The sequence below is a fragment of the Anguilla rostrata genome, chromosome 8, assembly GCF_018555375.3.
Source record: "Anguilla rostrata isolate EN2019 chromosome 8, ASM1855537v3, whole genome shotgun sequence".
Taxonomy (NCBI): Eukaryota; Metazoa; Chordata; class Actinopteri; order Anguilliformes; family Anguillidae; genus Anguilla; species Anguilla rostrata.
The window spans coordinates 34,226,573-34,252,085 of NC_057940.1; the positions used below are offsets into that span (position 1 = coordinate 34,226,573).

At 41.1% G+C, this 25,513-nt stretch overlaps 1 long non-coding RNA gene across 1 annotated transcript in view; it reads right to left on the reverse strand.

Annotated features, from left to right (window-relative positions):
* Positions 1-25,513, reverse strand: part of LOC135261484 (uncharacterized) — a 51,285-nt gene that overhangs the window by 19,515 nt on the left and 6,257 nt on the right. The window contains exons 2-4 of the long non-coding RNA XR_010331968.1: positions 14,428-14,496; positions 12,759-13,936; positions 4,310-7,494 (exon numbers count right to left, since the gene is read on the reverse strand). This is a non-coding gene — a long non-coding RNA (uncharacterized LOC135261484). The remainder of the gene's footprint in view (positions 1-4,309; positions 7,495-12,758; positions 13,937-14,427; positions 14,497-25,513) is intronic.

Below are 25,513 nucleotides of genomic sequence, written 5' to 3' on the forward strand. Positions count from 1 at the left end.
TTAATTCATTGTCTGGACACGCATTCTCCCTAAATGTAAGTGGTTTGACATTTGCAATGACAAGTTAATTGGTTCTACATGCGGGGAGCCAAACTGAAGGAAAATAAATGTGTTTTCTCAACAATACAAAGGGAGGAAATTTCAGGCAGCCTTTTGGCAAGGACATCTTTATCAAAGCCTAAAATCAGCAACTGGTGTCTGACTGGAAAAGCCTATAAAAAGACAAGGAAGCAGAGAAATGGAATTCACATTATGAAACACGTAGAGCCACATCAGGCCACACAACAGTGACAGATTAGGACATGCAGACACAGCCAGACTTTTATTTTTTTAAAATACTTATTTTCTCATATACAATTCAAATTGGATGTCATAAATTGATTTAAGATTTGCTTTTATAAAAAGCCTATAATTTAATTATTTATACATCAGTCTTTGGCTAGTTATTTGTTACGACATACTTGTCTGTCAACGGATTTTCACCACAAGCATGTTTAAGTATGGTGTATACTCACTAAAAAAATAATTATTCTGTATTTGTGCAAGCTATACGGCACAGGAGGCATTAGCTTTACAGTGTTGGCGTGCTCAGTGATGTCATATTAAGCCTCCGATATCTCTCCTGGTGCACTGGACCACCAAGGTAAACTCATCATCACTCATTCAGTTTTATAAGGCCTTAAACGACCTGAACACTGCTTGCTGTGTGCTGTGAAAATCAATATGCAATCAGCTCAGTGTTTACTGTGTGTGCGTCCTCACATAAACAACACATTCTCAGCAAAGAGCTGGTCAAATTACTTGTGGGAATGGGGTGACTGGAGGGTAATAATGTGATGGAATTTGTGTATCTATAAGAAGGTACAAAAAGAGAGGGATACCAGCCAAAACAATTCTGTGAACTGCTTCCTGTGTTTGTCAGATAAGTGGGGGTGAGATGGTCAGGGAAGGTATTGGAAAACCATTTAAACAAACCAAAAACTCAGCTCTGTTTGTGTATTTCAGAAATCCCGCGGACAAGCTCCAAGCACTGTTTGCATTTCAAGGAGGGAGTGCATTTTACTTATTGCATTATTTTAGTTCATTTCTGCCTGCTGCCTGAAGACAGAGCTGAGGACTGCTAACCAAGCCAGACCACAGTGTAGACTCTGCACTGTAAACCATAAGACTGCATGAAGGCAGGGAACATTAGTTACAGTATTGACCAGAATTGGGGCACAGAGGCAGTTTCCACAGCCTGAAAACATTAACATATACAAGGACCGGGAGGGGTGGAGAGGAGAGGGAGGTGTCTAATTATGTGTTTTTCATATGCATAAGAAAATGATAGAAATGGGAGATCGGGGCCCTTCCTGGCTTTATGAACCAAGCTCAGCCCCTGAGGCACCCTCATCCTGAGGTGTGAATGTGTGGACGCAGTGCACGTACGATTATGCAGTTCTCCAACCACCAGCTCCCCCCCCCCCCCCCCCATTCTGTCTCTGCCAAGCAGCCAAGGGGCCAGATGAAAATAGTTTTAAGAGAATGACAGCCTTAAGGTAATATTAGAAAAGGCACACCCATGGACTTTAGTGGCTTTGAATTTCTTTTTCTTTATTTAATATAATTGTTCCAAGGTCAAAAAGAAAGTACAATTCATTTAAAATTTTTCTTCCTTTTTGATTCCCATTGCCTTCTGCATTTGGCCTACATTGACCCTCTTCTCTGTAAAGGGCAAGAGCTTAATCAGCATGAAAGGATTTGGGACCAGACCTGATAACCTGTCAATGAGCACAAGGGTCTTCCAGTGTTTGAGAAGACCAGAGACAATGTGAAAGCTGAGAGACTTCTGCTTCTCCTTCAAAAGAAGTTAGAAAATAAAGGAAAAAAATCTCACAATCTGTTTTAGGGTCTGAAAAAAGAACGCAAACAGCAGGGGTGAGAGTATTCGCTCCCTGTCTCACCAGAGTGTAAGAGTTGCAGCGCAGTGGAAAATTTGAACTGAAATGCCAATGCAAGGCTTATATGACAACACCAGGCTGGAACAACAGGCAAAGGAGAAGATTCCTGTCACCAGGTGGGTGCCCCTAGGGTTTGGGCATGAGGGGGTGGGGGGGGGGGGAGGGTGGGATGCAATGTAAACATAATGAATCCCAAATCCCAACCCAGATAACCCTTCCATATTACCAGATGGATTCACATCCATGAAAGTGAATCTCAAGATCCTTGTTTGTTAGAACTAAGGCCCCAGATGCCTCATATTTGTAATAGAAGTCACTGACAAACCAGGAGTAATAACTTGTGCTAAACCCAGTAAATTAGAGGCAAGGAGAGGAGAAGAGCAGGGTGGAGAGGAAAAAGCAAGACGACACCAATTTTGACTCTGGGACTCTTAGGACCCTCCATCCCCTCACTGTGCTTCACATCTTCACACTTGCTGATACATTATGTCCTGTTGTTCTCCATCCGTGGAGAATTCTTTGTTTTCATTGTTCCTTTGTAAAGCATTATCCCAAGATATCTTTTGTCAGGCACCGTGTTAAAATTTCATTGACTGATTGACGGATTCTGGTCCTGTGGCACAGATGCTGGCGATAAGACGCGGTTCACATGCAGAGGGATCAGATGGCCATCAGTCGTCCCTTCCGGTGAAAATATCTCCAGGTCACTGTGCGCCTGTGCATGCGAGTGACAGGCCTGCCAGTTCTGTAGCCGTTAACCCTTACTGCACCGCAGGACCAGGAGTCAGGTTTAGGATCCATCACTTCTACAGGCAAGAAAAAGCAGGCCAGAAGACAGGTTTGGTTATTTCTGCAAGTAACATATTTATGAGAGGACTGTCTTGTGGTTATGGGGACCAGAATCATGATTCAACAGTCACAGGCCTGTGTGGGTAATATACTGTAAGTGTGGTGAATTTCTGTGGTTACTTTAGCCAGGGTGCAAACTTTTCATGGCCTTGGCAATGCCTCTTACACTCAGGGTACATATTCGACCAAACCTTAGCACTGCATGCCAACAACCATTACAGTTTACACCCCTTTAAAATCACAGAGCAGAATAAGGTTCCTGGCATGTCAAGGCTGCTGAATGCCTGGGGTATTTAACATTGCATTACCTCATTTTTGGCAAGTGCGCATTGTTAATTGTGATATGTTAAACAATTCATTTAAATATACTTAATTTAAAATTTCTTAATTTTGTTTTTCTTTTGGAAAAAGTTTCTTTACAAACATCTTGGGGGTAATTACATTGACTCTGATTAGCTCTGACCCAGGAATACATCACAGTTAGCTCAGGAGAATTATGTAAGAAAGAAGTCATTTTGTTTTTTCAAATATTTTGATTTCCAATGAATACAGCATTTTAGAACTCTGAATGCAAAGAATGATTACAGAGTGAGCGTATATGACAACTGATCTTCTAACTCCATGTTTTAGCTTGATTAGTAGGTAATACACAACAGCTATGCCAAATACAAAGTATCTAAGTGCATAGTTTGTCCATTTAACAAGCACCCCCAAACTGCAGTCTCATCAGCAACTATACCCCCCAAGCATGCCATACTGGACAATAGTGTCTATATGGGAGTTTGTAAAAAATATTCTTTCACCACCAAAAATTTGTATTTCGCCATAGCAACAACATAAAACCAACAATAGCCCAAAGGTATACAGCGGTGAAAAATGCTCCTCGCTGAATAGCAAAGATTTGAGGAATTCTGGTGTAATTATATGACGTCATTCTATTATCAATATCTGTGAATTGCTTCAGTACAGCATTACACAGACAATCATGACATTATGCAGTAATATACAGGCATACTGTACGCTGAAGTGTAATTGTTGTTTTCCTTTGGTTTTTGGAAGATTTTAGTAATTTTGCCAACTCATTAGTGTTGTGTAAAGGAGTTAAAGAGTGAGAGTATGTTTTTTGGACACTAGATGAATGTTGATGAATCATTTCATGAATTGGAATATACATTTGTCTGTGTGGTGGTTACAAGAGGAGAATTTTACATTGCATCAATTAGTCCTGTGGTGTTAGAAGAGGAGCTATCTATCAAATGTAATGGCATGCTTATATTTTAAAAAGCTAAGTAAATGGCAATTGGATCCTTTCCTGGCAATTGGAACTGTTTCTTAAATGTAATTTAAAAGAATTGGATGCACCCTCTGAGGCAAGATGAATAATGTCATGCCCCCACCATGTGCAGGGGAAATTTGGGGCGCAGGCAGGGGTGGGGGGGAGGGGGGCGGATTGAGGCAGACTAGCACAAGGCTTCAATTAACCAAACAATCATTAGTTATAGTGAACGGGGCCAACTTACAAACACCTCGTGTCAGGATGGAGGACGCCTGGCTCCAGGGATAAGAAATGGCGGCGCTTCTATTCACAGCCACGCTGGATTCCAAGCCCGCGGGAGGGGGCCAAAGTGTCGTCTCAGACCCACGATGTTCTGCCGCATCCGTTTAACCCGCGATCGGACTGCGCCGCGTCCCCAGCCCTATGATAGAGAGTACATTAAAACCTGGCTCAGGGGTCAAAGGTCGCCTCCATTTGATGTAATGCATTCACCTGCCCTCGGTGGCCAGCCGAACGCAGCGGTGCACCGCGGCACCAATTCTATTTGTGATGCGCCGATCTCCCTGGGGATAAATCAGAGACACAAATAAAAACCAATCTGCTGAAGGCTGGAGAAAGGACAAGTTTTGTTTGTATTTTCTGTGTTTTTTTTATCTGTCTAGTACACAGAAGCATTGTGCATTTTAACATATGAAAGCTATGTTCATATTTGCCAAAATGTCAGGAAATAGGATTGTTAAAGCACAAAAAACAGAGAATAGAAGGCAGATAGCAGCTCCAGACAGCACAGATTGGCAAGTTATTTATTTTTTTCCTGCCTTTAGCAAATGTTACGCAGCACAATGTACCAGGACAATGGATGTAACAAAAGCTCTAACAAAGATAGTTATTATTGATGACAAATGCCTTCTAAAATAAAAAGAAAATAATTCAATGTTTGACCTTATTCTTATATGTACCCTATCAATAGAAGGGTCATATCATGCCTACATCACATTGATAGTATTCCTTCCATTTAGTTGTTCCTCACACACACACACACAAACACATATGTATACACAACCTATGCACACAGAGTACATGTACTGTAGGATTTATACACACAATACTGAATATACTCAATGAATTCTATTTGTAATCATATTTGTTAAGCCAAAATGAGTTCAGAGAACATGGAACTTGTTTCAGCTTTTAAATATGGTGACGTACAGGACAGACGTGTTCTCATGTTTTCACTGAGTATTTTTAACACTGTGCTATCATTGCAACATTTCATTAACCATTTTTCTTTCTCATCAGTTTGGAGCAGCGCATTTGAATGGGCCTATGTATCGGCCCATCTCATTATTGAAAACTCATTCGTCAATTTGCCAAACTGCATGAAGCCAATAGATGAAGTAGGTGAAGCTGACTGTAACCCTCCCTCCATGGGTGATGCGATGTATGCATCATCAGTCACTCAGGACAAACTGTCACACTGGAGCAGTCGGATGCAACATGGAGAAGCCCGTCGACCAAGAAATTTAATGGCATGGCAGTTTCTCTCTCAGCCTCAAATTTTGTTTCACACTATTTGAGACCACTACACCACAGTTCAATGTGGATAGAAATGGTAATTTATGTAAGTTCCCCCCTGCACCCCAAATTATTTTGACAAGATCAGTAGACCAGCAGATCCACAGATCAAGTAGCCTTCAGGTTAAATATGACCATTGGTGTCCATTATCAGAAATTACAGCGAGACATTAGCATCAAAGACAACAGAGAGACACTAGTAGGATAAGCTACAGGGCTTCCATGTAGTGATTCCACCTAAAGCGCTGGATCTCGGTCTGTCTGGTGGAGGAGTTGAATTCTGACTGCACCCGTGCAGCCAGCCCACTTAAATGCACATTTATAGAAAGCTACAGACTTATCATAGGCCACCAGTCAGAAAATGAAAGCCGCACAAATATTCGTTTCTGCCTAATGTTGACATCATGTTAACAGCGCATCTATTTTGCATCTAGTTTGGCACTTAAAATCACAACTGTGGTTTTATTTGGAATGCTTTACACCTTTTTGTATTAGTGATTCAGACACATCTCACCAGACAGTGTTGTGAATCTGGAAATTGAGAAATGCACTATTGTTAAACAGAAAAAGTGATGAGATTTTAGGAACATATTTATTTACTATAAATGTTTTGTTTTTCTCTTTTTTCTATTAAATGTTTTACTGAAGTCACAGGTTTAAGAATGCCTACAATATTATGAAGGGATCCATGTAAACAACATCACTAAAAGCAAATTTGAAATAACTGCAATGAGAAAAATACTTGGAAAGGTTACATTTTTATAAGCATACAAAGGAGTTGCCTTCGCAACAAAAAAATAAATAAATTGTATTTGATTTCACCTCTTCCAGCAATATCTTGTAATGGATGTCAAGATCAATGAATTGCATGACAGGTGTGGCCTAGATTGTTTCATTTGATCATTTGGAAGTTTGCTTTTCACTGTCAACACCAAGGTGATTTCTTGGTGTAGATTACCAGCATGCATTGCGGCAAGGTTCTGAGAAGATGAACAGAACCATTCCCAGAAGTTTGGGGCATTCCACCTTCTCAAAAAACATAGCATTTGTCAGCAGGACCCGTGAGAGTGTCATATTCGATAAGAGCTGGCATACAAACATGCGAAAGAAAGGTAACATGTCTTTGGAAGTTGTTGGCTAAAAGCAAAAACCTCAATCTGTCAATCATCCAAGCGCTTACATAACACTGTGTCATAACATTGAAATTTTGACACTTTTGCTCTCAAAATGGATTCATAAGATTTGTAGGTTTTTTTGTTGCATGTTCAGAAAGGTAGTGAAACCTAGTTGAATTGTTTAAAGATGTAAGGTAATGCCTTAAACTAAGTTAAGTGGGTTATAGCCCATGAACACTCCAGAAAGGATGGTAAGATAACAGAAGGAGGGCAGTCCTAGTCATACATTATGAATGGTGTACTGATGTCATTGTCAACATCCAGTGTTTACTACATCCTGCCATTTTCCGAAATGGCACTCTAGGGTCCCTGCGGGAACTGCGGCCATGCGTGAGGGCTTGACGTCTCTCCATTTCTCTCTCGCTGAACACCTCCAGGGCGATGTGCCAAGCGGCCAGGGCCCTGCAGAGTGGGCCCGGGATCCAGAGGTCTCTACCTGGTCTCAGCGGACATCTGCTCACATCCCGGTCGCCGCAGCACAGCGAGGCTCGAGCGATGGCAAAACACCCGTACACCCAGGCACTGAACTTCATCGGGCCTGTCCCCCGGGCTTGTCTCCGGTGGGGCCCGGTTCTTGGACGAGCTCCCCTGATTCGCCGTGGCACTCCAGACCGGTCCTCCATCTCCATCTGGCAGACACACTGCTTCTGTTATGGCAGAGGCCCACGTCGTGACCCCTCTTTAAGAAAGAAGAAGGAACAACAGTTAAAACAGACTCAGGGGCGATTTTCTCTTGTGGCTGTTCTATCAGTTCAAAATGTATACACAGCCTCTCTCAAAAGCATGGAATACACTATAGAAACCCCAGCCTGCATATTGATTAGAGCATGCAGCTATCATGATAGCGCATTAGCAAGCATTTCAGAACACTGACAACGGGCATAATTGTGTATGGTCCTATTGTGAGAGCAGTGTATGCAGCATGCAGCTGTTTAATGGTACTCACCGTAAACTACACTCAAAATGCTAAATCAATCCAGCTGTGTGTGCATTTTATCAAAATTACTCCGCAGCTTAAGTATCCAGGACAAGGACGTGGCCCGAGCTTGACCCTTCTATTCAGATATATCATGCCGAAAGACTCATGCTTAATGATTCACATGAAAAACAATAAAAAACAAATAGAAACTCAGCCCTTCTAGGACTAAGAGTGTGCATCCTTCTCGTTTTATAATATCTTTATGAGTCATTCAAGTTCTGACGCCGGCTCATTCTGCATGCCAAACACTTAATCCAAAAAAGATCTGTGTGAATAGGAAAGTGAGTGAATCATTTTTCACAGGGTGGTGTTGAGAGGAAACTAATTCATCTCAATTCAGAGTTGAAAAGGGAATTGGCATGTTTGATGTCTAAACAAACCCTCAATAGTCATGCTGAGGTGTTGCTTTCGTGTGCGTTTTGATCTTTGATCATTAAACGGCCACCAACAGAAAGAAAAAAACCAGGCGTCCGGTGACTTCACAGGGGTCTTTTGTTGCAGTGTCAGTGCGAGTAGTCTGAAGTCTGGTTTTGTATTTATAATCACTCACAATATACCTAGCAAATTCCTTCCAGACTTAAAAAAAAGCACTGGGGCAATATGGTGCATATACAGGAAAAGCTAACTACACATAACATAATAATGAATCGAGTCCTGCAAAATTCAGCCTTGGGGGCCTAAGCAAAGGTTTGAGGGTGAAACACCAGTGTTTATTTTGAAAGGCAGTCTCACTAATCAAGTTACATATGTTGACACTAGCTTCACCTTGGATGTTGTACAGTGCCCTGCTTCCGTGTATGGGGAACACATTAAAAGCCCTGAGATGGAAGGGATCGCCATGGGTCAGGCTGTCAAAACAGCCAGAGGCAGAGCATGTCCTCTTACGCGGAGATTGCACAGGCTCAGCCACGCTACGCGGGTTCCCATTTCGGAACTTCTCCCTTTTGTATCACTCATGTCGGTTTCCGTTCGTACACATGTCCGTAGATCCAGTCGGTGAGAGGCCTGCTTTTTTTTTTTTTTTTTTTAAGGGCAAACAGGATCGAAACCCAGCTGGGGGAGGATGAGAATCGTGGGAAAACCAGGGCTGGGCAGCCAGCAGGTGTGGACGTGGAGGCCTGACTGTGCCTATTGTACTGGCCTCATCTCTACAGCAGCGCAGCAGCACAAGCAATCCCGCGTCTGCCCCCGCACCACACGGAGCCTTCTGATCATCACGGAGGGTGTCAGCGCTCACTTCTGACTGAAGAGACCGGCGGACGTCTCAGTGACTGGCGTGAGCGACTATTCCCTCTGCTCGTTAAAACTCCTCCACCTCGCATGGGACTCATTCCCGCCCCCTTCCAACTGCAAAAAAAAAAATCTGCTTTTTACTCTCCGAACGTCCACCATAAATCACGCTCTGTTCACGGGCAGTCTTGTAAAACTGAAAAGCAGGGTAGCAGCTGCTCCGAACTGGACAAACCCCCAGCTGTTTACACTGCAAAACCGCTGCTGAGGGAACCTGCTTTCCCCACAGATGTGGAGGAACTATCCCATGACAGACGACAGAAGGAGAAGAGGAGGGAAATTTCCGGTAACGTGTCCTCGCGGAGAGGTAGGAAGGAGAGGAGAAACCGTTAGAGAAGACGGAACGGAGTGATAAATGTGAAGATTGTACCACTAGTTGGATTCATCAGGCAACATAATTAGAGGGATTTTCCTTTAAGACCATTCTGGTTTCCTGTATCGGGAAAAGCAGACTCACGCAGTATTTTTCCAGGCAAGATATTTCAAAACACCTGCTTTACTGGTGGTTATGCAGGAGTGTTTGTACAACTCCAAGGTAAAATTGCTGAAATATTCTCATGGAAATGCCACAACAAGCAATTGCATGTCTTTGTCCAGTCTGCACAGTCTTTCAGCAAAGAGATCAAAGTGATTTCTGTTTTCATCTGCTGTCTTGAGTCACTGGTTTATTCTCCAAGGACCATTGGCTCCAGGAGATGCAATGCTAAGCTCAGTATCAGGAAATTGTGCATAGTCTGAAATGTAATAATACAAAAATTGAATTAAAATCTTAAAAGCTATCATTACAGCATGTTTCCTTGAGCTAGACCCATGTCCAGTAGAGAACACAATGTACCAGACCAGCACTGTTGCCTGTGTATAAAACCAACCTCAACAGAAACCAACAACGTTAATAAGAGGGAAACTTCAAGTAAAAAAGGAGAATCTTATCAACACATTTCCAGTACAAAACTGTCAACCTTTTCTCATCTGTACCTTATTTATAACCTTGATGTTCAAGGTGAAAGAGCAGGTCTCAGATTAAATAACTCATCTGCATGCAGACTGGTTACTGCATCAGTCTACACCCTGGGACATTATGCCATCTGGTGTGCAGAAGTTGACCTCCCCATTCATCTGTCAGTATCTACACTTATTCTGCCTGCTATTGATATGATCAGGCATGGATTTCTCTCAGTTAAAATATACATTTAGTTGAGCAGACCAAGGCATTGGCAAGTCTTGTTTTAGCCAAAAGTCACTTTACAATATAAGATTTTCATCTGGTGCTTCAAAAGACAAGAAGACTGGATGATTCTGAAATCCAGATCAAAAATATAGATGATAAAATTTAGAAATAGAATGCTTTAAGAAGAGTACTTGATGAACAACTTAACTTTAGGTTTGAAGAACACAATTTGATTATTAAACTTTATCTACATGGAAAAAATTGGCCAGAGAAATCATCTAAAAACCAAATGGACCTTCTTTGATTGCATTCACACACACTTCAGGTGTGACAGAAGCTCCATCTATCCAGAAAAACATTTCCCTTAACGGTCTCTGCAAGAATGTAAAAAGAGTTGAACAATGATTTTTTTTACCTCTTGCAATGGATGGTGGTTTGGCAACTCCTTTCACTAATGCCAGAAAGCTGGGCTTCTTTTCAGGCTCCCAGCCTTTCCCTCACCCATTAAATTAATGGGGTGAGATCATCCTACCACCTGCTACACAACAAAAAGTCATAAAACCATACCTGACTCATAGTTTCTCAGAGCAGAGAAAAACTCTCCTGAGCCCTCCACTGAACTATCGCAGCTGCCTCTTTTCAGGGCCTACAACGGCACAGCTTATTCTCAAAGAATTTGTGAAAGGCTGTCGAACTCATCACAAATGCCCCTGTTCAACTCCTACCGCTCCACCCTGTCCTAAGAGGACTGCACTGGCATGCAGTCAAGGCGAGAGCGGATTTCAAAGGACTGCGACAGCCACATGTTTTTCAAAGGGAGTGACCCTCATCATTTCCAGCACTATCTTCAGAGATCTTGTCCATGGTGAAAAGTGACAGAGAACGCTCTGAATTCTATTCATCTCCCATTCCTGGCACCATACAGAGCAGCACTACCTATTCTTAAATAAATTGTGTTTCTGTGTGAAAGGATGCGGTTTCCAAAGAAATATGCAATTTAAAAACTATTTCTAGATGGTTTCTTCGTTTTGTCCATTAATAAGTAGTTTTGTGAACTCAAACATTAAAAAGTGAGACACTGCCTTCGATTGCAGCTACTTTTCCAGAATAAGGATATGCGACAATGGCAAATGTATCAGGTGATTGTTATGGAATATGGCACTCAAAAACATAAAATAAGCTCCTGTTGTGTTGTTTTCAGGAGCATGTGACCATTGAATAGCTGTACCATGAGCATAGGAAACCTTGATTTGAGCCAGGTTTTACAATTCTTTTGAATAACTTTTGTCTGTCTGTATTCAGTGCAACAGTGCCTTGGGGCAACAGTCATTGCACAAAACTTTTCAATAAATAGAGTCAAAGAAACCTTCAAAACACAGATCAATGCCAAATTTCTTCTTGTACAATGGTTGTTTGGCAAAAGGAACTATTATGAGGAATCCAGCCTCTCTCAGCACAGCACGTCTCTGTGGTGAAAGGTGCTGTTCGCCCCAGCTGCTCGCGACGTCTCATCTCCCCGTGCTTTGCGGGTGTTTCAGAGCTCAATCTACAGTAATAACAGAGACTGCAATTTCAACCTCCAATCGGCTCCGCGGGGGTCTTCATTTACTTCTGAAGAAAAGTCTGAAGCAGGCGATCGGGCACATCTTCCGCGGAGCGCGAAGGCTCACCTGCGTCTGCCGCTGAGCGGTGTCTGACAGAGCGGAGGCTCTGCCCTGCCCCAACCGGGCAACCGGCCAGCCTTTTTTTGGCAGGCGGTTGAAATCCCTCTGGTCAGGATGGGTGCAGGGCTTACTGGAGCTTACTGCTGAGCAATTGAGTTTCACGGTTTCTGCAATGGACAGAACCGTGATGGCACAAGTGCTAAACATTTTAGCACACGCAAAATCGGACTTCAAAAAGACCTTCACATGTTGCAGTTGTTTGTTTTCTGATTTCGGCTCAGGGTCAGGAGGGATGAGTTTCAGCTTTGCTGCTATTCCAAAGGACCATTACCTTGGCACTATATGGCTTGGATGACCCCACTGCCTTGGGACAGAACCATTGCCATGGCTGGTATCTGTATTTCACTTTGTTGCATGGACTGGTTTGTAAATATAAACTCACCATTCCACCTCTCTGTGGTGCAAGTGAAGAGTGTTCAATTCCTCTTAATGAGAGTAAAGCAAAATGCTTCCTTGATCCACGTGGATCAGTATAATACATACCTTACCCAGCAGTTGGCCTGATACAGTTTTAAAGTGCCACACTTAGCATATTGTAAGTGTCATTAGCATATATTCTGACGGCATTCTGCAAAAGAGGAAGACACATGTGGACTAAATTGCTAATTAAATTATTTAGTCCTTCTTCTCTGAAAATCAATTCAACAGAATTGAAATCCATCAGATGTAGGTTGCCTCAGTGTAAAAAGTGCAAGGCATGGTTTGTAATAATGTAGGTAAAAACAGGGGGAAATAAGCTTTTTGCTATTTTTAATGAAAAATGAAGACTCCAGAAGCTGTACCTGTGCAGAGCGTTCATGTTTTCTCTGGATGAAATCTTCTGCCGTCTGCTCACATTTGTGCCACATTTTTCCTTTCAGTATTTGTCTCAGAAGATCCTTCTCATGAAATATTCAGGGACTCCTGTGTTCACCGACTCCCTTGTTCTGTGCTGCAATATTTCTTGATGGCAAATCCCCAGAATTCATACAGGACCAATAGAAGGCAATGTGTTACAGGACTTCAGGCTTTAAAAGCAGGAAATCTTCCTGACACAGAGGTTCTCATAATTACAGTATTAATCTTCCTACATAAACATTACATTTTACCTGAGAAATCAATAATGTCTGCATTACATTTCCTTTTTTTTTTGTTACAGTTGGGTTTTTTTTTTTCTTGGTTCATTTACTTTAACCAGAACAGGAAATGCCTTTCACAGGCACTGCATACAACAAGCAGTCAGTGTTAAGAAGTCATTATTCTGCAGATAAAGACGTTTTTCAAGAACGGGAAAATTGTGAGCAATGTAAAAAAAAAAAAAGATCCACAGGACGTTTGAAAATGGCACACAAAAACACTGCGCTCCGGTTTACGATCAATAACTTTGGACATTTAATTTAGCGGCATTTATTTCCCAGAGTGCCGGCTGTGCTCAGTCACCCCCACAGGCACGTCAAAGTCAGTTCTCTGCAGCACTGAGCCCATCACAATATGCCAGTCTGACAGAGCCAGAATGAGGCGGACCCCACCCCCGAGGCATAATTAATTCCAAAGGAGCCCAGCGCACCCTCTCAAGAACTGCACACAGTCCCAAGGTGATTTTTCTGGGTTCTGCTCTTACAAGACATTTGAATGTTACGTTTATTGGTCCACATTTTTTTTTCATGCGCATGTTTTAGGACACCAGAAAGGATATGTCTGGATCATTAGACACCATGGCAGGGTATAAATGATAAAACTGGAAAAAATAATAACAAATAAAGGAATAGCATTTTTTGTAATTATTTCAGAGCTTTTACTGGGGGGCTCACTCTAATTAGTAATTAACTTGAGAATAGTCAGGCAGGAGTTCAAAGTATATTAGAGCAAAAATAGTACAATTGATGTCAAGGACATCAAATCAGAAAGGACTCAAATGGAACCAAATGCTTACCTTTCAAAGTAGCCAGCTAAGTTTCCATAGACAAGATTCCCACTGCAGCTGCAATAAATATAAACAAAAAATATTGAGTCTCCATTAACAAAATGTACTGTGCAATCTACACCAGAACCACCAACTGGCTCAAGTGGAGTACAAGCATTGAATGAGTAAGCCCATCTGTAATGTAAATTCACTTAGAAAAATCTCCCCAAACACTTAATGTGGCTTCATTCAATATAAACAGAGATATAAAAATTTAGCATACATGCTGAAATTGCAACAATATCTGAACGCTAGAAACCACCTGGATTTATTTAGGTAATCCTCACCACTGACTCATAAACACCACATCCCACACAGAATTTATAAGCAGCACCACAGACAGCCATGTAGACTTACATCAAAGTCATTTTTAGCAAACATCACATGCATCAATTAATGGGTTTTTTTCTGTCTGTGAGCTGGAAAAAAAAACTCAAAATCCCTTCATAATTTAGATACCATCAAGGACAGACATGCCTGTCATGTGCAATCTTGGTTAACAGACTTACAACTTCCTGCAGGACAGCTGGACTACCAGGACTACTGTGTGTCTCCACTGGACTCCAGCAGGAATGGTCCTGTCAGGAGAGATACACCAGGAGATTATGGGAGAGGGACTCCATGCAGGAGTAGAAGAGCCACGTGTGATCGTGTCAAACGGATGTCTCTCTCCCAGGACAACATCAAGTGGAACATGGACACCCAGGTGGTTTTCACTTCCTGTTCTGCCCTTCAGGATCAGGATGTCTCACCATTACACTGATCACTGATCTCAGTAGTTTGTCCACACCTGCTGATTTTAAGATAAATGGTATTGGTCTTTTGCACATTAATGTGAGAGGTCTCATTCCTAAATTGGGTCTTAAAAATGTCTCGGTCCATATTGTGGATCCCAATGTGCTGGTCCTGTTTGAAACTTGACTTGACAAATTAGTTTAAGCAGATATAATGGGCCAGTGTGGGTGCACACACCTGATTCTAAGGTGCTTAGCAAAGAGTCCAGTGTTTGATTAGTAGGATCAGGTGTGTGTGCCCCCACAATGGCCCTTCCTGGGAACCCTAGCTCTAAAACATGAAAAGCAACTAATTAAGAAAAATTAACAGCTTGTTAAAATCCTGGGAATGCAGTTGAGGTTAGAATGAAAGCCAGCATACGCAGTGGTCCCCAGGACCAAGTTTGAGAACCACTGGTCTAGGCAACTAGCTAGCTACAGGACCATCTCTGCAGTATCTCTGCTCTGTAAAGGCGCAACATGATTGACAGGCTGAGAGTTGTCCTGATTGGCCTCCTTGCAGTGAGCTGCCCTGATTGGTTGTTAAAATTCTGGTGCAGTGAAATTTAGAGTGGCTGATTTCAGAGCCTGGGGTAGTAAGAGAGACTGGGTTTTTTTTCTTAAATCTCGAAATGTATTGATATCTGTCAGAATGTGAAGGAGCTTTAACAAAATATAAACAAAAGTGATCTTTAAAAAATTACACCTTTAAGGGAATATGTCAATTGACTCGAGGCTTAGGTCTAGTCTGATTCTTTCAGTAATACATGTTATTTATGAACAAAAGGGAATTGTTGATAAGCAGATTACACCAATTTAAGAGGAGAGACGCTTTCTATACAAATGCTGAAGCAAGCTATTAATGAATTCTGATGCACCAACCTAGTTCTTTACTGTATATGCACCATAGGGAATATAATTATAAGAAGAAGATACATTTTTAACTGTCAAGGTGGCCTGCAATTCACTGGCAGAATGGAGGAAAAATTTTCCATAATGCAACACTGAGGAGCTAATGAGGACCAATAAGAATGCAACTCCTAACTCCTACCAAACTCCTGCTATCACCGTGGAAACAGAACAGCCTACTGGCTTGCCCAGTGTTTAACACGCTGCTTTAAAAAATATATAATTTGTTCATTTTAAATATGAGATTATCACAAATCATATTCTCATTAAACAAAAATATAACTGAAAGGATCCAATATTAACAGTGCCTATAAGCAAGCACAAGTGTCTGGTCAGATGAATGTATGGACTTTCAGTGTCTGTAGACACATCTACACATATAGCTTCACACGCTCAGACAAAGCTACATGCAGATGGCTTTCTATTCAGGATACACTATTTATCGCTGCAGTGTGTGTGACTAGTGATGATCACTAATCGCTGATTCGGGCCTCATCTTTGGGACAGCCAATGCGATCGATGATGGCTCGCCAACACCACCATCGCTTTCATCTGCCTAGCTTCATCAATTTATGTCCCACTGATGCTCCACATCTTAAGGACTACAAATCACACTGTTACATCTATATGATAATTTATTACACACTCATAGGGCAAGAGATATCCAGGAAGCACAATGGCATTTAAGTGTTTCCTGCCAATTCTGGTATGAATACATCAACATCTTATAGGCTTTTTTCCCCAAATGTATGGTCCAATCTGGTCATCTCAATGAAATCTCATCTCATCTTTGGTCAGCACAATAAAAATATAATATTCCTATCTTCCACATAATGCAGGCATAAAAATATAATTTCATAATCAGTTTTTAATATTCTTTCATATTCATTGTAATCTATGGGCATCCGTACTGCATGGCCAGCCTTTGTGCCACTCTTGTTGAGATGGCAGGGCAGGGCAGGGGGGTGATTGGGTGTTATGGTTACTGATCACATGCCAGGGGGGGATATACTTACCAATCGCAATGCAGTCCATTGTCCCATCTTTTCCACTTGAAATGTCACCTCCCCCCCATATGGACCCTAGGTGATCGTCTATATCTTCTATGCCTAGAACTGGACCTGCTGTACTGATTGCAAGGGTTTAGTGAAATTGGTAATAAAAAGCTTTTTCATTGTGCTGTTGCTAATTACGGTAATCGTAATGCAGGTGTAAGAAGACAGGATTGTTACAAGGACAAAATATTTGAAAAGGCCATTTGATAATCAGACTGGCTACATTGATGGAAATTGTCATGTCTTATTCTTTTAACTCTGTCTATTCCCAGGCTAATAACACGCAGGATTTGACTTAATCAAGTATGTCAGCCGAGTTTGCCTGGACCATTAGAAGTCAACAAGATACCCATGTGTCAGCGTCAACATAAATAAATTTCTGCACATGCTCAATATGCACGTCCCATGCGTGGCCCCGAGGGCAGTGGTCAAAGTTTAATTTGAGAAACAAGGAATGGACAGCCTCCTCAGCAAATCCACACAAAGTTCAATTTTTTGTAGGTTATGAATAGCCTTGGGATTAACTATCACTTGAAATATAAGGAAGTGCCTTGGAGATGATCTGTGCACCGGGGCTGTGTGGGTGTACAGATCGCGAGTGCTCGTAAACCATTAAATTGAAACAGGCTGGCTACTGTAAGAATCATTCTCAGGGACTGACACCAGCCCGAGGCCGAAGCCCCTGTGAACCTGCTCGAACCCTCAGCCGACCTGACAAACACAAAGGAGGTAAGAAGCAACACAATATGCACGCAGTGCTGTTCTCCCCGCATCTGCCCAGTGGTAACTGCTGAAATATAGGAGCACTTCTATTGCATTTAAAAACAAGAAATCAACCGGTAACCCCGTGTTCCTTCTCGTGGCTCAAAAATGCGTTTTGAGGTTGAAGGTCATCGGAGATGTTTTCGGCACAGCTGCCTACAGTGTAGGGGAGCAGATCTTTTTGTCCTTCAGTTGAAACAACTTTCTACCAAATTTTTTTTTTTAAATGCACACAACAACAAAAAATGCAATAAAAATAATTCCCAGCAATGGCATTATGTTACAGTTTTCTCTGCATATGTCTGTGTTGTTGCTCATTGCCTTTTATTACCCGTTAATCAATCAATAGAGAAATGATTTTCATGAATATAACAATATTTTCAGTGATGTGTTGGTAACCCCATGCCTAGACTGAGACCAGGGAATTATCCGCCTCTTCCCCCAACTTTGCCGTGCTTTTTGAAATTGCGCCTCGAGTTCTCCTTCGGCTCTAAAGGTCAGAGGTTTCCTGCTGTCATAATGAATGAGTTCCTCTGTGCCGTCTCCACACGTTATACAGTAATACACTACCTTTCTCCAGTGCACTCATTATACACACTGGCTGACTCTAAGTCAAGTAACACACCATTTCTCTGGGCTGTTCCTGCTGCATCCTGACACGCTCAATATATGCTCCACCTGGCTCTGAAACTTTCTTTACAATTACTTTATCCCCCACCAGCTGTCCCACATCACCCTTATCTTATGTGTTGTGAATTATTTGCAACAGCAGGCAGTGAAAAGCAATACACCGCACACAGAACTGTTCATAAATATCTCAAACGCATCTCTGGATAAAAGCTTGTTACACCAAAAGTGAGGAGGAGTGATATCTCATTGGACTACCCACTAAAAGCTTTCTGACTGAACACTGCAAAAATTACAATTGCTACTGAAAATAAAAACAGCTATATGTAGTCAGTTTATGATGCTTAATTTTAAATATTTGACCTGCTGAACATTGATCGGCTTCCTGATGGTTACAACTTCCTGTTTGAACACAAATTGAGGCATGCTTTGCTGTGCAGCGTTTGTTCACTACTTCTTGCAAAGAATAACAATTTTCTCAATTTCACACAATATTTTAAAAATATACTAGTACTTTGCATGCAATTACTTCTATTGTTTCTATTTCACAGATTCCTAGTACTTTGCATTAATCACATCAAGGAACAAGACAACAAGCAACTCTCCATTCCTCCAAACTCCATTGTACTCAAGTAATCATGCTCACTTCTGCAGGCACTTCAACCTCTCTCCCTGTTGTGTGCCATTATTTGTCACTACATTTAGCGACTTTTCAGACCTCTTCAGTGACTTTATTTTTAAAAAGAGCCTAGCAACATACATAAAATACACCGTAATATATAATATGAAGAATTCTGTTCCAGGCGTCTTTTCAAGAAAACATCCCTCCTTCAGTTAACAAACATTTTCATATGAAAATGAGTGTGTGGATGACATCATAAATATGCAAATTGAACCATAGCACTGAGACAGCCCTTGAATTAGTAATGAATAATTTATTTTTCTCTCATTGTGGCTATATTTTCATATTGGTCCTACTGGACTTAAGTGCTGCCTTTGGTACTGCAGACTACCATATTCTCCTCCACAGGTTGGAAGAAATCAGTTGGCTTCATTGGACAAGCTCTTAGCTCTTTTGTGATTTAATTCCTATATCTCTGGGAAGGGTGAGGGTGAGAGTCATCTGAGTACTCAAGGGTAAACGTTGGAGTACCACAAGGATATGTCCTTTGCTCTTTCATTTATATATATTCCCCTATTATTACATTATAAGCAGACATGGTGTTAACTACCACTGCTATGCAAACAACACAAAACGTTAGTTAAGCCCCATGAAGTTTCCCAGCCTGCCAAACTAGAGGCCAGGCTCAGAGACATAAAGGTTCAGATGACCCTAAGTTTCCTCTTGTTAAATTCAGATAAGACTGACATATTGGTGGTTGGCCTCGAAACTCTAGAAGAGATAAATTCTTAAAATTTTCTTTAAAACTAGATGGCTTCCATGTCTCACCTTCAGCTGCCAAATCTTGGCATGACTATTTGTGACTATAAATTAATAAATTCATAGTAGCCAACTATAAATTGACCGTTACACACACTCTGCTCGTCCTCTCAATTTGTGCCGCTGGCTTCACTCAGAGCACGAAAAATGTGAAAGAAGTTTGAACATGGCTATATAATTTGATCAAACGTTAATTTTCTAATGCAAAAATAAAATAAAATCCATATCCCCCATTTTTTTAATGTATTGCTGTGTTTGTGGCTCTCAGTAACTGAGAACATGCATGCATGAGCTAATGTAATGTAAGTGGCCAACGCAAGCTGGCTTAGCTTTCAGGGCGGTGAGGAGAACGTATGTTGCACTGACTACATTTAGATCATGCATTCACCTCACAAGCCTGCAAAAGAAAGGTGCCTCTTGCCTGTGTTGTATATATGGAATAAGATCCAGTCGTGTGATTGTATTTGAATAACCTCAATGTTGATTAGAGCAAGATACCTGCGCCTGATCCAATTGCATATATGCAATCCTCAGCAGTGCAGTGCTGCATAGACAAAACTTTAACCCGATTCTGTGATCATCATCCTATTTTTGCTTTTGGGAAATCAGGTTTGTTCAAGGGCACATCCCACTGAACCCCCCTACAGGGGCTAGATCTCATGACCTCGGTACTTCGCAGCTTCTCTATACAGCCCTGGGCTGTTCACCGTTTGGCTCTTTGAGACTTTTTCTTGAGTACCGGCACTTATTTTAAGCTCCCAGTACTCATTTATGTCCCTGTCAGTGCCTGAATATATCTGTACCGTTACTTCTTATTGCGTAGCGCCACTTGGTAGTCGATCTAGGTAAAGCACATTATAGTTATTCTGCGCAATAAGACTATTTTGTTTTTGGCTGCCAGTTTGTATATACAAACCTTTACTACTAGAATAAAGGTGAGTTCCTATTGTGCTGTTTAAGAGAGTAGAATTCTGATAACAGCTCATGCCTCCATACATTTAGGCTGATGGAATTTAGAATTCTGAGCACATACACTTGAGACGATTTACAAACTGCTTGTAAAACTGTAGATTACCTCTTGTAAAACAACCCGTTAAACAATTTTCTTGACTCGAAGAAATATTTCAGTAAACGTTGGCAGCTACAACAGAACCTGTCTTTTCAATGTTTTCTTGGCTCAAAAATGGGAAGCTTTCCGAATGGACTGGTAGGCCTACTTCTAGATTGTTCTCCTACAGTGCCATGAAAAAGTATGTGCTCCCTTCCAGATTTCCTCCGTTGTTGCATATTTGTCACATTGAATGGTTTCAGATCTTCAGACAAAATGGGAAGAACAAAGGGAACCTGAGTAAACACAAAACACCTTTTTTATTATTATTAAATGAAAAAAGTTAGACAATATCTTCGGGCTGCATGCTAACTGTGCTACCTGTAATAATGGCTTATTCTGTCTCTTATTATGTCAAAATCTTTGGTTTTAGACATGGTTGTATTTTTTCATGAGATCGCGAGCAACATTAAAAAATTTTTTTTAAAAACATCTTACTTGATCCCCAAATCTATGTGTAGGAAAAGTAATGATGGCTGTTTAAATCCTTATGAGATTAAATTTCTCTCAACCATTTTATTTTTATATACTGTGCCTTTATTTTTTAACAGTGCATCACATATTAAAGATGCATCGCAGATTTCTCCCATTTCCAGGAATATAAAAATTTCCAGGTTCTTGTGTTAATTTTCTCATCCCAGGATCCCAGGATTCCTGCATCTGGGCCAGGAATCCCATGATCAGAGGTGACAAGACCGAGCCCTATGCTTGGATGCTTACAAAAACAAATAAACATCAGTAGGTCAGTGCTTGCATCTATTAACTGCTTGCCTATAACATTTTAAATTGTCCATAAGATTCTACTCCTAGTGTATAAAGCCTTAAATGGTTTGGCTCCAGAATATCTTGGAGTTTCTCATCCTCTATTTCCCTCCAAGGTTTCTTCACCCACAAGGTGCTGACTATTTCTAAATTCAAAGTATATATCTAAGATTACAATGGGAGGCAGAGTCATCTCTTACAGAGCTCCTGTTTTATGGAATAATCTTCCTTTGCATGTTCGGGCTTCAGACACACTCTCTGTCTTTAAGTGTAGGCTCGAAACTTACGTCTTTAGTCAATCCTTTTCTTAGACATGTGCTGTTTTCCTGCCACTGCATGTGAATGTGCAAGTTGGCTGGCTGTTCTGTGCCTTGTTGGGGTACTGTCTGTTGAGGATCACTCTCATGATTGTGTATACCCCTTCACATCTTTTAGATATACTGCCACGGCAGAGCACACTAGGGTTTTTCCATAATACATTCAGGCCTCTACATATGCAACAGTTGCTCTCATAGTTTATGTAGTGCCTAATCCTTTCTCTCTGCTCTATTTCCTTCCCAGGGGCTTCTGACCATTCCCCCGCCCTGAATTTATAGACCTCTCCAGCCTCATCCCTCAACTGAACAAGCCCATGTCATGATGCAACCTGGAGGTCTAGATGCACCACCCCGCTCCTTAGAATTGCATATTACTGTGCATTCCGCTGCATGGTCTGTTTTACCTCTGATTGTAATCTCACCAACCCATTTTATCGTTTGCTCTGCATTTCAGTTACCATTCGTTCTAGCTTAACCGTTACACTGGGTCAGTCTGCAGGGGATGGGCTCCCCCTCCATAGATAGTTTTTTTTTAGATTTTTTCCCCTTGGGGATTTTTTTCTTGCCAACATTTGAATTCTTCCCACAGGGGTTGCTTTTCTGTACCTCAGTTGCTTGTTTTTGGGGGTTATGGTTCAGAATTATGCCAAGTTTGCTTTTCTACCTACACTGCAAAGCGTCTTTTTGACAGCATCTCTGTTAAAAAAGCTAAACAAATAAAACCAATTTGAATATAAATATTCCCAGCTGACCTGGAAAAGGGTACCATCGCAGTCCATGAGTGATCTGAAGCGACTCCAGAATCTTGGGAGACAACCAAAATATCCCATTACTTCGGCGATACATTTTATGGTTTCCTGTAGAATGGTCCTAACCGATATCTATCAAACTGCACGTTACAGTGAAGTTAACACTATTACATCAGTGTATAACTAAATCATATCACAACCACACGTCATTATAGTATGGATCTATGAGATGTAGCTAATTAGTACAATATACACGTCATAATTACACTGATCACAATAAAACACCTGAGGACTATTCAGACTAATTCCTGTTTTACTGTTTTACGCTAATGTAGGATTTCACTGAGATGCACTGTGTGATTGGGAAAGAGAGCAGGGGGCTGTTTCACAAAGCAGGATTACTGAGTTAGCTGGCCTAACTGCACGAACTAAAACCCTTCCAAATCTGGAACGTGGACTGAAGTAAAAAGAGCTGTTCCGAGTTTTACTCATTGCGGTTATCGGCTGACTCAGTAATCGAGCTTCGTGAAATAACTCTGAGGCGAGGTCTCCTCTGGTACTATAAAACATCTGATGAATGACTCCCAAATCATCTATTTGAAAAACATCATAAGCAGCTTACAGAGTTTATATGGTTTTATGGCCCTTGCACCATAATATCTATTTGATCAGCTTGATTTGTTTTACTGGAGCAACTGAAGTACCTTGATCAAGGATACAACAGCAGTCCCCCCCTTGGAAATTCGAACTACAGACCTCCGGTACATAATCAGTGATCCATGCAGCTAAATCAAAAGCTTTTAAGATTAATACAGTAAGTGTGTTGGCCAATGTATCCTGGAATTCATACTTTCAAAGGAAGTAACACGTCACTCTCCAGTATACATGTACACTGGAAGAGCCAAATAATACCATTAACCTGAAATGGTCATCATCAGGAACTCTTTGTGGCTTATTAAAAAAGTGTCCAATTCATGGATTATGGTCTGCTTTTTCTTAAAGGAAAAAGAGTAAAAACATTGAACAAAGAATACTTGTCCACAATGGACAGATTTGAGCATGACCATCATTTGGAGAAATTTGACTGACCACTCATTTCAACAACTTCAAAAGCACATCTGCCATAATTAGAGATGAGGATGTTTCCGAGCCAACCAGAAACTAGGGCAATGCTGTGGCAATGGGCTCTCAGCACATGGACAAACGATCACACCAAGTTCTATCAGTAGAGTTAACACCTAACTTGTGAAAATTCTGCCTCTTCAGACAACCAAATGCTCGACCAAAGACAAACAGCCAATCTGAACTGCCAGACAGAGAGAGTGAGTCACTTTCATCATTTGCAGTTTTACACACACACACACACACAGTCCACTGAACTTCAAGCTGAGAAAAAAATCTAAACCAATTAGATCTACACCAGTTTTCTTTTCTTTGAAGATCTTATATATTAAAGATGGTCTTGAAGTTTTTTGTTGTCATTAGATATTCTCTCTGGCAAATTGCACTTCACAGATTGTGCTTCAAGTAACCACAATAATGCACCTGGAACTTGACCAATATTTTGGAACAACCTTCAGCACTGCATATTGCGACAGGCTTACATTAATACATCCATTGCACTAATGGAAAGTATAAGTTGACAGAGCGATAATAAATAAATCAACAATACATACATACATGTATACTCAGAAATGTTGTTCTGTGATGCCGAGTGTTTGAAGCTAATGCTGATTTCTGAAAAAGATTATCATTTAAAAAAACAATTTGTGCCAGAGTTCCAATTAATGACAGGCGGCAGGTTGAGTATCTAAGGCAAATAAACAAAGCAGTTGTCCATTTCTTGTAACATGGAGAGGAATTCCAGTGAAAAACAGTGTGGAATCAAGAACTTATAGATCTTAACCTATTGTGTCAAAATACTGTTTTGAAAATCAAGGCCAAATTACATACAGTAAGCAAAATGAAGACTCAACACTGATATAATGCTTTGCTCATCACACGTTTAGTCATTGTAATTACCAGCACTGCTTTAATTTGGCTAGCAAATAAAAGAAATCAATGCTTATTTATCAAGTTGACTTATTTGTGTGTAATTAAAACCACTCATTACCGTATATCCTAGCTTTTGCCCTATGTGTGATGTGTTTGTGGTAATTTATGTTTAAACCAGTTTAATTTGTTTATCGGTGGTAGACTCATTATTCATGTGAAGAAATTGAGAATTTTACTTCAGACTGTCATGTGAACATATGGAAAGCATGCTTTGAAACAATTATTTGTGGTTATTTTAGTGACTCCAGGCAATCATTCACCTTTGTCCTCTCACAAGCAAAGACCAACACACCCAACGATATTGATACTGAATAGCTTTGGGGGTTGTGAAGTCTCAAAGAAATCAGTGAGCAGACACTAAAGCTAAACTTTTTCCTGAGAAAAGCAAGAAAATGACCTGCTATCTTACTTCCTGGTTTCATGAGGAAGTACACGAAAACAATTGCCACATCAGCTGTTTTGAAAGAGACCCCAGTACTGTTTATGTTCTACTCAAGATTTGAAAGAAATACCACCCATTATGGACTTTTAAGTCATTTTTGTTCTTAAGTGAGCTTGCCTAGCAGCTTCCTCTGGCCAGGCTAATGGCTGCTGATGATACACATGCAGAGCTGGAACAATCACACCGGCTTGGGGTGGAGGTGAAAGCGTAAGGGGGGCTGGGGAAATGATTGACCACCCTAGTCCTCACAATCACTGTAATGCTGCAGTGCCCGGCTTCATTAGTACCTTCCATACGCGGCAAATTAAATTACACCTTATTGAAAATCAGCTTCTTTCTTCTGTGGTCCCTGCCCGGTACAAAAATTACATCTCATTAAGGCGAAATTCCTTCTTTTTTTTTCCATAGCTACTCCACAATGCGCCGCCAGTGCCTAGGAACCCCCTATCTCCAGAGGTAATAAATATTGTTTTCTTTCCTGCTTTCTGAATGAGTGATAAGACCGCTGACACCCCAGTGCACTTGGTTAAAGCCCTGGACTCATTTCTTTTGGTCTGATTGTCAGGTTCGCTCGCGTTATTGAGCCAGAGCAGGG